Genomic DNA, 13732 nt, shown 5'->3' with positions numbered 1-13732 from the left:
CCCACATGAGGAAACCCCAGGCTGTCACACGGAATTATGAAGTGGGGCCCCAACCAGAACTCGCTGGATGCCCAAATCCTCCCACCCTGGGGGTTGGAGCAAAGCTGAGGGAGTTGAGCAAGATGCAGATGGCTTGTGAAGGAGGTGGGGCTGTGAGACAGAGCTGTCCCCTTTGCACGCGTGCAACACTGCGTGTGTCGGTGCTGCAGCACCCTTAACGCGCTAACATGTTTTACGATGCAGTGCGAGTGAAACAAAATAGTGGCTCCTGACTCCTCGTAACTTGTGTAAACTCCAGATGTGACAATCCTGCTGCTGGCAAAGGGAGCTGTTTATCCCCGTGCTCTCCTTGCATTGAGTTAGCTCCCGCTAATAGGAGCCTGCTGAAAATATGCCTGCATGCTACCAAACTGCTGCCTAATTGTCCCTCTGCCCCTTTCCAGAGACGCACATCAGAAGTGCAATCCAAATTCCTGGGCAAACCATGCAGGGCCCTGGAGAGCAGTTTTTTGCCCTCCCTTGCTCTCAGGACTTGAACGTCATTCCTGAAGGATAATGCGGGATTAGGGCAAGGGGAAAATGAGTGGCTTAAACAGCTCCAAAGTGCAGCAGGTCTCAGCAAAATGAGTCCCTCTCTTCACTCCAGCCCAGCCACCTTATTTATTTATTTATTTTCCTGCAAGGGGAAGGAGGAAAGAGGGCCTCTGGGTTGTGAAATGGGCAGAAGAGGAACAACTGCAGTTGCCTGGAAGCCCCCAACCCCAGCAAGCATGCTGTGGCACAGGGATGGGGCACGGTGATGGGGCACAGTGGCAGCAGCTGCGTGTGGCTCCCCCACAGCCTCTGCCGGCACTGGTTGCTGGGGATTAGGGGGAACAGATGCACATAAGATGCTTACAGCCTTTTCCAGACACAAGGCTGCTTTCCAATCAGCTCAGAGGAAACAGGGTAATTAGATGGAGTCAGGGCAAGGAGCAGGAGGGAATTAGCCTGTTACCCAACCAGAGACTGCAAACCCACCTCTTCCAGTCCTCCAGTCATTTTCCCCCTCCATTCCTCTGCTCACTCTCGTTTTGAAGCTTTTTTCTTTTCTCTCCTTCTCCAGGAGGCAGCTGATGCCGGCTGGCTGCTGCCAGACAGGTCCAGGCTCTGCTACTGGGGCTGCAGGGCAATGAATCAGCTGTCTCTTTCAGAAAAGGCTGTCTCCTGGACACACTGCTGGGGTGCTGAGACCCCCTCCCCCTAAGTGTGCATGTAAAGGCAGCTTCGGCTGCAGAAATCTGAATGGGGACAGGCTGCTTCCCTTCCCGGTCCCTTATAAGTCCCAGGAGTTGGGGTTTTTGTCCACATCTCTAGAGTGCCAACACCACAAGCAGAGGCTGCTGTCCCTGGGCTGCATCGTGCTTGGCAGCTCTGTGACAGTGTGGGGAATGTTTCTTTTTTAACTTCTTTAAAACGTTGCCTGGGCATGCATACGCTCCCAGTGCATTGTTATCTTTGGAGAGATTTTGCTGGTTAAAGTGCTTCAAACGTGGAGACCGGTCCTGTTGCTGCTATTCAGAGCGCAGCTGTGACAGGGAATTGTCCTCAGGCAGCACAGGCAGTGATCATGCCTGTGATTAAGGAGCTCACTGTTGCATTTGTTACCATGTCCCCCTCACAAGTACCCGCCTCACTTGTTTCCCTTCTGAGGCCAGCCTGTGCTGCTGCCTATGAGAGAGCAGCGCTCCTCTCCTAGATGTTTTCTTTCAAAACCATCAGAACGTCCCAGGGCTTTTGAAAGGAGCTTCGCTGTGTCACGAAAGGCAGTGTTCACCACGGAAGGATTTTTTCCTAATGACGGGTCAGCTGGGCAGTAAACACATGAGAGAGGATCACCATTACAGCTGTAATTGAGCAGAGCAGAGCCGACACCAGCTCTAAGGCAAAGAAAGCAGCCAGTGTCTGCACTTCTCCAAACAAATGTGCTGCTCCTCACTGCTGGTACCCTTGTGCACATCCTGTAGATAATTTTCTGAGATTGACATTAACCTCTTCTCGTACATATGTGCAAACACTGAGTGTTGAAATCCACTTGAGAGCTGGATGGAAAATTTCTGACAATGGTTTGCTGTCAGGAAATGCTGGTTCAGCAAGAGGAAAAGATGTCAACTCCAACAGAAAAAAGAATCAGAAAGAAGCAGAAAAAAAAACAAAAAAAGATGCCATTGAATATACCCTCCCGAGGGCTTTTTGAAGGAGCGTGGTTTAGTTTTTAGTGCTGTGTTTTCACTGTGTGTGAAATGAGCAGAGGCCAGAGCAGAGGTTGCACCATCTTTTTCGCTTGGCTTTGTTCAGTTTGTGGTACACACCTCCTTCTCAGTGCATGCAGCAAGGGAGATGCTAAGAGTGCTGGGGGGAAAGGAGTTCCCTCCAATGACCCATCCCAGTAAGAGTGGGGAGCACTGGCACAGCTGCCCACGGAGGAGATGGAGTCACTGTCCCTTGAGGTGCTCAAGAACCGTGTGGATGTGGCACTGAGGGACATGGTTAGTGAGCGTGGTGGGGATGGGTCGGTGGTTGGACGAGATGATCTTAGAAGTCTTTTCCAACCTGAATGATTCTATGATCTCTTGTGTAAGGAAAGCACCTCTGTGGAGTACAAAAATCCCGCAGAGATGTGCTTATCCCCAGGTCTGGCTCTGGGCTCTGTGCTCCTGGCTCTGTGAGATAGCCACCCACCTAGGAAAGTTGTTGGCACCCTGTGCCTCAGCACACTGCTTGTTTTTGTACCTCCAGTGCCTGAGGTCCAGTGATTCTAAAAATGGCATCTTTCCTGAACATCTGAGCCCTCGCAGGACAAAAATAAATACCCAGAACAGGAACAAGACATGGGTGAGCTGGAAGGGTAAACACGTGTTGCATGTTAAGTATGTGCTGCGCTGGTTACTGCTCTGCATTTTTACTTTGAGATTGAAAAGTAAACAGGCAAAAAATATATGTTGAGGCAAAAACCTAAGCAAAACAGTATTCTAGTGCAGTTCTGGAAACTGCTAACCAAAAAAAAAAAAAAAAAAATCCTCCCAAAATACACTGCTTCACTATAAAGGGTGGTTGTTTAGGTCAGGACCTCCACAGTTACCATTAAAACCAGACCACAGTGCCACACGTTTTAGCATAAATTGCATCAATGGGTTATTACTGTGAGACAGTAATAATCCCCTTCAGCAGTGTTCCTTATAGTGGGGGATGCAGGGAGAGAACATCACTTTTGTGATAACAAGGATGTGTCCTCTGCTGGCACATGAGGTGCTGGGACCTGACCTGCAATGCTTTCTCTTTCCATGGAACAGCTGAAGGGAGTTCTGTGGTGCTGACATGCAGCAATTAGTTTTGTGCTGGACAGGCTGGCAGAACCAGTGTGTATTTTAGAGGCATTAAGAGTTAGCATACGTTGTTTATTAGCAGGTCAAGGACCGCCTGCACTTTTCCTTATCCGTTTCTGCAGCAGCAAACTTTCGTCTCCAAAACCCGCCCATCTGCCTCCCCCTAGGCGCTCCCTGCTTTGCCCCGTGCACAGCTTCTCCAGGCGGTGCTGCCCATTAAGCATTTCCCGGAGCTACATGGGACAGACTGAATGTCTGGGAATGTGTGCACACCTCACATGACCCGAAACAGCCTGCTTTTTTTTTTTCTTTTTTTCTTTTTTCCTGTTGCTCAGGTGCTCTTTTGCTTCGATTCTCTCTCTTTGTTACCTTCTGGGGTGTTTTTGTCTGGCAGCATGGGCAGGGGCAGCTTGACATCCACGTGGGCAGCACTCAGCACTGAGGTGCAGGCTGACCTGCTCGCAGGCTCCATCCATGCCCTGCTGTTCTGATGGTGGCTTTTCCAGCAAGATGCTGGAAGAAGGAAGCAGCAGATTCCAGTCAGCCGTGTATTAATCAGGAGCTGGATTTTTGGGGCCTTTTTGCATGCATGTGTTCCTCTCCCAGGGACCAGCCACTAAGTAGGATGCTGTGTGGCTTGAGCCTTGTCAGCCCTCATGGGGTCTGGCATTTGTCAGTCACGTGTAAGATGGGAGCTCGAGTGAAATCTTTTCCCCATTGCCAGATGCCACCCATATTTAGACATGCATCTGGCCCCAGCCTCAGAAGAGCTATTGATTCTTGTGTCCAGCAACACAGCAGGGGCAGGGATGCCCAGGTCTCCCAGCTCCAACAAGCCTGGCTTTCACCTAAAGTATGCGATGCATGTGTTGCAGCTTCTGCATGCACTGTTCAGAACTGAAGGAGCATGAGAGAAGAGGAAGAAAAAATGGGTTTTCTTCTTTCCCTTCCCCTGCCTGTCCTCATCATGCTGCTTCTCTCCTCCTCCTTCCCTGCTCCCCAGCAACTTGGCAGATTCGCTGCCACTGCAAAAGTACGTGACTAATCTGTTACTTGAGGAACAGGGAAGGCGGACTCACAGACATGAATGACCCAGCCTGTCAGGAAGCCGATGAGATTCACTGCTGGGAAAAGTTTTTTCAGAGGGATGGTCCCCTCGTTAACTGACGGGGGAGAGATACTCATCGGAGGAGGAGATGCTGGCAATGTGGTCTCTGCTAAGGAGGTAGCCGTTCCCCTCCAGGCCCAGGAGGCTGAGCAGGACGGCACGTCCCCCTCTGCCTCCCCAAGCACGTGGCTGCCTTTCCCTGCCATGGCAGGCTGCCATCAGCCGCGGAGTGCTCGCTCGAAGAGGGAGCACAGGGGGATTGCGGAAGGTCTGGCCCTTCCAATTGCAGCGGCTCCTTGCTCATTCCCGTCTCGTAAGAGCTCATGCGGAGTCTGGAGGCTGCAGGGATCTGAGTGCCCCAACCTGAAGGCAGCTGCAGCCGGCACCTCGGTGACTGTGCCTTGCTCCGTTTCAGCCGTTCATCCTTAAGTGATTCCGAGGCTTGGGGCCAGAGGGCTCTCTGCCTCTCAGAGCCGATCCCAGCGAGGAGGGGTGATGTGCCAGGAGGCCTGTGAGGCGAATGTCATTTCAACATTGTTCTCCTGGGAGAGGTAGAGGCATCCAGTATGGGAACAACGGGGGTGGGGGCAGGGGTTAAGCGGGAGAAATGGGATAAATTAAAGCAGGGAAACTGTAGGCTCAGTATTGGGGAAAAACATATGTTTTATAATAAATATTACATGTTTAAATGAGTGCAAGCCAAGAATTATTTGCTCAAAAAATAAAATAAGTAAATTCCACAGAATGACTAAACTATTGGACACAGCCTCCAACTGGCACCTAGGAAACGTGTTGGATTGGTCTGTCAGCACACACTGCTACTCCAGCTCTGGAAAACACCCCAGAGAGCACCAGCTTTCCTGGCTTTCCATGATCGTAATGCCAAAGTGAAACCTCCTGAGGTGAAGGGCTTGAGCATTCACTAACTTACAGTGCCATCTAGCCCCATTTCAGACTTAAGGCTTCTACGAGTGGTTGCTAATTTTGTTTCTGTAACTGGGAGACTGAGTCATTCGAGATTGAACACACCCCTTCAGTGTTGTGCTGGTGGATTTAAGTATACCTTGTGTGTGTCTGGTGGCTATATTTTTAAAGAATTGCCTATCAGTTGCAAGAGTAAATGCCCAAGTGGGAGCCAGCCTAACTGGACACATCACATGTGTGTTCACAGCCACTGTATGTGGTGACGTATCTTGTTGCTTAAGCCAGCCTGATGCTATTCATTGATAAGACCATACTTTTGATGGCTGAGAAGTCTGTCAGCTTGTAACTGCTTGGGCTAAAAGTTTCCTTTGGGCTGTACCCGTATACAAACTAGGGCCTCTATGTGGATTTGCCCATTCCAAAAAAGCCAGACAAATGCGAAAGCAGTATCTGCTATTCACATTGCAAAACGTGGTGGGGGAGAGGGCAGTGGCTGCTGCCATTCTCCCCATGTTGCAGCTGCATCTTCCCCTGAGTGTGGGGCAGGAAGGATGCTGCCAGCTCCCAGCACTGGGGTTCGTCCCATTTGGGTCCTGGGGGACCCAAAGCTGCTATGCTGGTTCCTTGGGCATCCTCTTTTTGCCTGTGCAGGCTCTGGAGGTGCTGCCAGGGGCTGTGGGTGTAGTCTGAGCCTTAAGCAGGTGTGAACCTTTCTTCATTGCCAAAGACTGATGTGAGGAAGCTGGCAGGGCTGCCAAAGGCAGCCAAGGAACCTTTTGCTACAGAGGAAATCTTCCTTATTCTAAGTGCCCTGGGAGTGACAGAGTGTTGCTTTGCACTTTCTCCTGTATACTCCTTTCCCCCTTGTGCAGCAGTATCCACAGCCAGGCTTGTGCTCGCAGCTGGGAATGGAGCTGACTGCAGTCATATCCTTGGAGTCACTCAGCGGGGGCTCTGTGGAGCCTGTCACTGCTGCATGTGCACTTTTGGACTTCAAGTGCACTCACCCTTCAGCTTTGTGTGTTTTGTGGGAACAGGGAGCAGAAAGCTCGGGAACAGGCTCAGCCTGCTGCACATCTGGAGGCAGTAACTTGAGTCAAACGAGATGCCTCCTGTAATTCAAACTTTATTCCCTGCACTGTCAATTAGTGCATCGGCACTGCAACACTTCCCTTCAAATGGCACCTGCTCCACACCACGGTGCTTGATGGCAGGCCTTAGTTTTTGGAGTACAAAGGAGTTTGGAGCTGGGTTTTGGGGTCAGGCCTCTCTCTTTTGCTTTGCTTCCTTTATCTCCCAGAGCAGCAAGCAGCACATGCTGCGGCAACGTAATCATTTAATCCAGGCTAGTGAAACCTGTTCTCCAGATGAACGACTGGTGTATCATTTGCTCCGTAGCTCTGCATATGAATGCATTGTTTGTTGGGGTGACAAGACTTCGCTGCCAGTTTTCCATCCTGTTTCCAGCCCCAACCCGACAGCAGACCTGGTTCCATCTTCTTCCCTTTCTCCCTGCACCACACTTGCTGAACCCTCTACTCTGGTTGCTTGCTGTGGATGTGGTGGGCTCAGAGATGCCCACAGGGCAAAACTGTCTCTCAGAAGAGTGCAGCAGGCTGGTAGAGATCAGGACAGGAAAGTGTTTGCCTGGGGAGGCAGGTGATACCTGAAAAGGTGCAGCCAAAACTAACAAAGGTGTGTTCAGAGAGATAGGGTTTGATCTTTAGCCCCTGATACAGAACTCGCTTTGGTGGGGAGGCTGATCTGCCAAGCCCATCTGTCAGGGTGTATCGTTGCTGCAGATGACTGGGGGATGGACATGCTGGCAGTGGATTTTTGGAGGGGGGACTTCTGCTGTTGTTTGTAGGGCAGGAGAAAGGTGCGTCTGCTGTTTCAAGCTCCTGATATCTTCACTTCTGCATACCAGATGCAAGGAGCTAGTGGTTCATTGCACACTGTGCCTATGCTCACCCATGTTTCCTGAGCACCCAACTCTGAAGAACTCTCCTCTCCCAGGTGCCGGCATTTCTCTCGGTGGGCAGACTTTCCTGCTCTGTTGCCAGAAGCTGCTAGCCCTTGTTTGCAGCTTCTCTGGTTTCAGCTTCCATCACTCTTCCAGATTTTGTAACAGGAGTCATTTGGCTGGCTAAGGAGCAGCTGCCCATCTCTCTGCTCTGCTGATGGCTCAGTGGGGGGATGCCACTTGGGAGAGAACTTTGCAGCCTCTGCTCCTGCAAACAGCACCAAGAGCAGTCTGGGGGAATCTCTCTGGCTCAGGGAGCTAGCACAAGCCTTGGGCTAAGGCTGTTACGGGGCCACTTGATGCCCCTTGCATTGCTTGGTCTTGTTTGCATTGCCTCTGAGGAGGGAGAACAGAAACCTGCTGGCATTCAGACTACAATCCAAATTTCTTTAATACATTTTTTTCAAGAACTGCGCGTTTTCAGAGCCAGCACTGTGAGGCTGGCTCAGCCTCCAGACACACTTTCCAAATCTCTTTGCCCAGAATAGCGTGCTCTAAAAATGCAATGCATCCCCTGACAGAAGCTGGCCCAGTCTTTCGCTGTGGCTGCACAGATGGGTTTTCCCTTCAGCTCAGATGAGGGTGGTCTCATGCAGACGGCTGTAGAAGACCCCTTTGCAAAGACAGCTCTCCTTCTAGGTTGGTTGGCTCAGCCTTGTTTGAACTGTGGTGCAAGGAGCTTTGAGGCCTTTTGCAGGATTGTTCACCTGTTTGCCTCCTGTTTCGGCATGCCTCTGATCACAGAATCATAGAATGGCTTGAGTTGCAGGGAATGTTAAAGTCCATCCAGTTTCAACCATCCATTTCGGGCAGGGCTGCCACCCAGTGGATCATGCTGCCCAGGGCCACATCCAACCTGGCAGTGAGTGCCTCCAGGAATGGAGCACCCACAGCTTCTCTGGACAGCTCTGCCAGCACCTCGCCACCATTCTAGTAAAAAATTTATCCCCAACATCTCACCTAAATTTTCCCTCTTTTAGTTTTTTAATTTTCCTTTTTTTAGTTTAAAGCCATTTCCCCTTGTCCTATTACTATTAGACCATGTAAAAAGTCTCTCCCCTTCCTGCTTATAAGCTCCCATTAAACACTGGAAGCCTGCAGTGAGGTCTTCTCGGAGCCTTCTCTTCTACAGGCTGAACAAGACCAGCTTGCTCAGTGTATCTTCACGGGAGAGGTGCTTTAGCTCTCTGATCATCTTTGTGGTCCTTCTCTGGACCTGTTTCAACAGATCTATGTCATTCTTGTGCTGGGGGCCCCAGGTTTGGATACACTTCTGCAAACGGGGCCTTATGAGGGCAGAGCAGAGGGGGAAAATCACCTCCTTCTCCCTGCTGGCCACTCCTCTTTTGATGCAGCCCAACAATACCGTTGACCTTCTGGGCTGCAAACACACTACTGGCTCCTGTCCAGCTTTCCATCCACTAGGACCCCCAAATCCATCTTGTCAGGGCTGCTCTCAAGGAGCTCCTCTCCCTGTCTGTACATATATATGGAATTTCCCTGACCTAAGTGCAACACCTCGCGCTTGGCCTTGTTGAATCTTATTAGGTTTACATGAACCCACCTTTCCAGATTGCTCAGGTCCGTCTGGGTGACATCCCATCCTTCTATTGTACTGCAGCACTCAGCTTGGTGTTGGTCAATAGCACTAGCTGGTGCAGTTTTTCTTGGGCACATTTTGTCGCTCATGGATGATACCAGCTTGCACAGTAATCAGGTCAGCAAGCAGACTTCTGTGGCTTTCCCAATGTAGCCGTCCTGGCAAAGTCCCCCTTTGTGGGCTTGCACTCAGTCCTGCTGCCACAGTATTTAACACTGTTTTTACTGTTTTCAGACAAAGCCCAGTAGAGGCTTTGCAAACCCTCTGAGTTGGAAGGGCTTAGGATCTGGCCTCTTGTTGCTGCACATTGCAGAGTTCAGCTTAGTTTCTTTTGCTTTCTCTTATGCTCCTCCAGGATGTTCTCCTGTGTTATAGGGCAGCCTGTGGGGTGGAGCCCAGGTCTGGGTATCACAGGACTGTGCTGGGAGAGTCAAGCATGTGTGCACAGCACAGGGCAGCACATGCTTGGGGTGTGGGAGGTTAAGGTGGGTCATTAACATTTTATCTTCATTTTAACAAGGCTCAAATTTGTCATCAGGACATAGCAGTCCTCAAACTTCAGGCTTGAGGAGGAGCTGGAAAGGAAATCATAAAGTTCCTGAGTCTCTGTCTGTGGCTTCACCTATGGCTTCAGTCAAACACACCCTCTCCTGAAAAGCTGAGTGATGTCAAAGTGCAGTGTTTGCATTTATTATATGAAATCCTTTTGGACCTGTTCACCCTTCACATTTCCATAGTTCTTTTTATTTTTATTTTTTGCAAAGGTAACTGTTAGGGAAAAGAGAAAATCTTGAAGTTTTACTTCTTGCTGCTCCTGTGTCCTTCCCCCATGCTTCCCACAGCAGGTGAAAGCAGTGTTCCTGTGGAGCAAGAAGAAGAGCACCTGAAGTCACCTCCATCCTTCTCAAGCACCTCAGAGCCCAGAAGCTCCTGTATCTCACCCACCTGGCAGCCCGGCTGTCTGAAACCACAGGCAGCCACTGTTTGCTGTGCTGGGCCCAGCAATGAGGAGATAATGGGCATAGTTTCTTGATGCATGTTTGAGCATAGAACCACTGTAGAAATATTAATTCTAGCTGTGGTGGAAAGAAAAGGAAAATCAAGCAAAGAAGTAAGCACACACACGCAGCACTTTGTGGTGCAGGAGGGTTTGATTGTGTTTGAATGTTTTGTCAGCCCCCAGTCCTCCCAGCACAGCCCCATAGTTGGGTACCAAGGAGCAGCATGGTGCTGCCAGCTCAAGCCTTGTGGAGTGATGCATGGGGATTTCCTCCTTGCCAGAGCACTGAGACCTCTGGGGAATCTTGTCTTTTGGTGTCAGAGAAAGAGAAGAGAAAAAAGCTGATTTAAAAAAAATTAAAAGACTTATCACAGATTTGTGGAATAGAATAGTTTGAGTTGGAAGAGACCCTTAGATGTCATTTAGTCCAACCTCCCTACAGTGAACAGGGACTCCTACAGCTAGATCAGGTTGCTCAGAGCCCTGTCCAGCCTGACTTGAATGTCTGCCTCCAAGAATGGGGCTTTCACCATTTCTCTGGGCAACCGGTTCTAGCACCTCATCATTCACACTGTAAAAAAACTTCTTCCTTATATCCAATCTAAATCTCGCTAGCTTTAGTTGGAAGCTATTTCCCCTTGTCTTACTGCAACAGATCTTGCTTAAGTGTGTGTCTTCTTCTTTCTTATAGCAACCCCTTTAGATACTGAATGGACAGGGCATGTGCTTGAGCCCATCTGCCCAGCCCCACATTGTGTTTGCTCTCAGCTCTGTCCCTGGATGGCAGCATTTCTGCTGGTGCTGCAAGGAAAAAACGGCAGTGAGGAAAAAACACTAGGGAAGATGAAGTTTTTGGGTAGTGCTGGGTTAATGTGCTGGAAGGCAGAGCGACCTTGCATGCCTTCTTGATGAGTGGCAGCGCCGCAGCCCAACATGGCTGGGGGGAGAGGCTTACTCACAGCTGCAGCCCTCTTGCATCTGCAGGGCAAAGAGCAGCAAAAATATTTTGCTTCTTTGGATGCTAACTTATGGCAGCAGGTGGCTTCATCTATGGCAAATGACACAGTTAATACTTCCTGCTCCTGGCTGCTTCTTTATGCCAAAGGTTTCTGCAGTGCTGCCTGTGGTCGCCAAATGGAGTGCAAGTGGCCCCTCATAGATTAGCTCTTCAGCATTAGGATGTTTTGCTAACTGAGCTGCTTGCCCAGTCCGTGGAAATTGGTCTTGATTTCTCTTTATTTTGAATGTTAGACCCTGACTGCCAAGATGAAGCCCCTCCTGCTTTCCTCGCTTTACAGTGTTGCTTCTGTCCTTTCTACGCTCTCTCTTCCTTGCTTTGACCATGGCTACCTGCAGGTTCCCATCCTGCTCTGCACCAAAGGCAGTGCGAGGTGCTGCAGATGCTGCAGATAAGCACCCAAGAGTCAGTCCCTGCTTTCTCAATGAGGCTGTGTGTTTGCATGGGTTGGGCAGCAGGAGTGGGGCTTCAGAGTGACAGAGCAAAAATCAGCGATTACTACTTGGCAGGAGATGCTTAAACTTTGTCAAGCCAGGCAAGTATCTCCATTGTGGTCTCTGACTCACAATCCAAATATGCTGGGAACATTTGAGGGGGCTGGGTCAGTTCTTCAAGCAGTGGGAAAAACAAGGCTTTAATACATTGTGGCAGAGCATTGGGTCTGTGCTCCACTGTTCTGCTTTTCTTTGAGGAAACTGGTGTGGCTGCTGGGGTGGAGAGGGAGGTGTTGTGAAACCACACACACACACACACACGCACGCACGCACACATGCGCCAGGCCTGATTTTGATCCTTTCTGACAGCGTTCAGTTCTCCTTTGGCTGCATTGGAGGAGCTGCAACGCTTGCGACGTACGCTGGCTGGGGTGAACCAAGGAGCAGGTCACAACCACATCCCACATCCCGCATCCCAGCTGAGCTGTGCCACGCGGATGGGTGGGTGGAGGGCACTGCAGCCACCACAGCACAACTGATGCTTTACCTGAAAGCAGTTTGCCAGTATGGGAGGGAAGGCAGGCATCCTCTCCCAACCGGCACTGCGGCAGTGGGTCCTCTCCTGCTCAGGGATGCTCCTGGTGCCCAGGGTGTGGGCGGCCAGTTGAGGTGTGGCTGCGTGGCAGGGCGGCTGCTGGCTCCATCGCTGGGATTTGAGAGGCTCTGCTGGGCTCGGATCACAGCCTGGCTTCCTGTGTGTTCTTTCCCGCTATGGTTTTGACCAGAAATTCCTTTTTTGACCTGAAAAAAACTTCCAGATGAAAATTTAATTAAAAAAGTGATGCATTCCCACAAGAAACTTCAGTGTCAGCAAATAAAGCATTTTTTTTTCTGATGAAAAACTGCTTTATTCACACACCAAAAAATGACATCCAAGCTGGCTCCCATTGAGTCCACTCTATAACATAATCCTGGTAAAAGCCCTAACGCTCTATTTAATAAGAATTATTCACAATTCACAATTAGCATCCATTAGGCATACCGGTCACAAGGAAATAATACCACCAGTCGGTCACTGGGATTCGTGTAACATACAAAAGGCCTGCTGATGACAAGACCTGCTCCTCTACCCAGCAGAAAACATTTGTAAAGTGATAGAGAAAGGACAGTTAAAATAACCTGCAGGAATTCAGCAGAGGAAGAGGCAGAGATAGAGTGTGCGTATGTGTATTTATGCAAACTACAGAATGATAAACTGTAAACGATGAAATATCTGCCAGCTCATTAATACGTCTGCTTCTGAGTAATGCCAAGGGTATTCCTGCTGCCCAGCAGCCAAAGTGCAAACAAGGGAATGGCTGTAACTTCATGCCCAATATTTAAACACATGGGGACGATTCAGGCCACCCACGCTCCTATTAAATAGGACTTCTGCAGAGGCATTTCAGACCAAACTGGAGGGCAGTTGGGGCAGAAGAGGCCCTTACATGGCCATTGCAGGTACTGGGGGCCAGGCGCTGCCCTCTGCTAGCATGGGAAGCCCCTCTTAGTTCCTCTGGGCTTGCATGCACCCAGCTGCTGGCACAGCTGGCTCCTGATACTAATTGGACTTTTTTCTAGCTCAGTAAGTACAATTTTGCATGTAAATATGAGCGTGGAACGGATCTGGACTCGATTATTTCCCGAGTCCTTGACAAAAAGCCATAATTGTTTATCCAGATGATTTTTCTTTGTCTCCCTTTTATTTTCTCGGCACTTGAAAAGCCAGGTTTTAAGGGCTTGTAAAATAACGATGTGGGTGTAGAATACAGCAGTATGTGAGGTGTGAAGGAAAGCCTTCCCTTTTCCTCAGCAGCCTTGATGCAGGCCTCAGCTCCCCTCCCACTGCCCGGGGCCCAGTAGCAACAGGGATGTGATTTCTGAGATGGGAGGCCCAGGCTTCCATCACAGATGTGCTGGAACCACCATTTGTATTGCCATTCCTGGCAGGCGGGAAAATCAATGCTGGTGTCACTATCTGGGGCAGAGGCTTGCTGGAGCAGGGACAAGAGAAGGGAATATAAAAAAACGTATTTATCAGGGTAATCTGGTGTAGGAGCACAAGTACTAAAACATTTTAATCACAATCATATGGTTATGTGTCACTGCAGGGCAGAATTCAGGCTGTTTGTACTTCTTGGTTCCGCACTGCCACACTTGTACAAATTTGAATTTATTTTAGGCATAACTTTAACTCTGGTTTCCCTAGGTTTGCAATGCT

This window comes from Cyrtonyx montezumae, unplaced genomic scaffold (assembly GCF_038088225.1).
Source record: "Cyrtonyx montezumae isolate F1298 unplaced genomic scaffold, pur_monq_1.0 scaffold_8, whole genome shotgun sequence".
Lineage (NCBI taxonomy): Eukaryota > Metazoa > Chordata > Aves > Galliformes > Odontophoridae > Cyrtonyx > Cyrtonyx montezumae.
The sequence above is the reverse complement of the archived record's forward strand: the minus strand, read 5'-3'. Positions refer to the sequence as shown.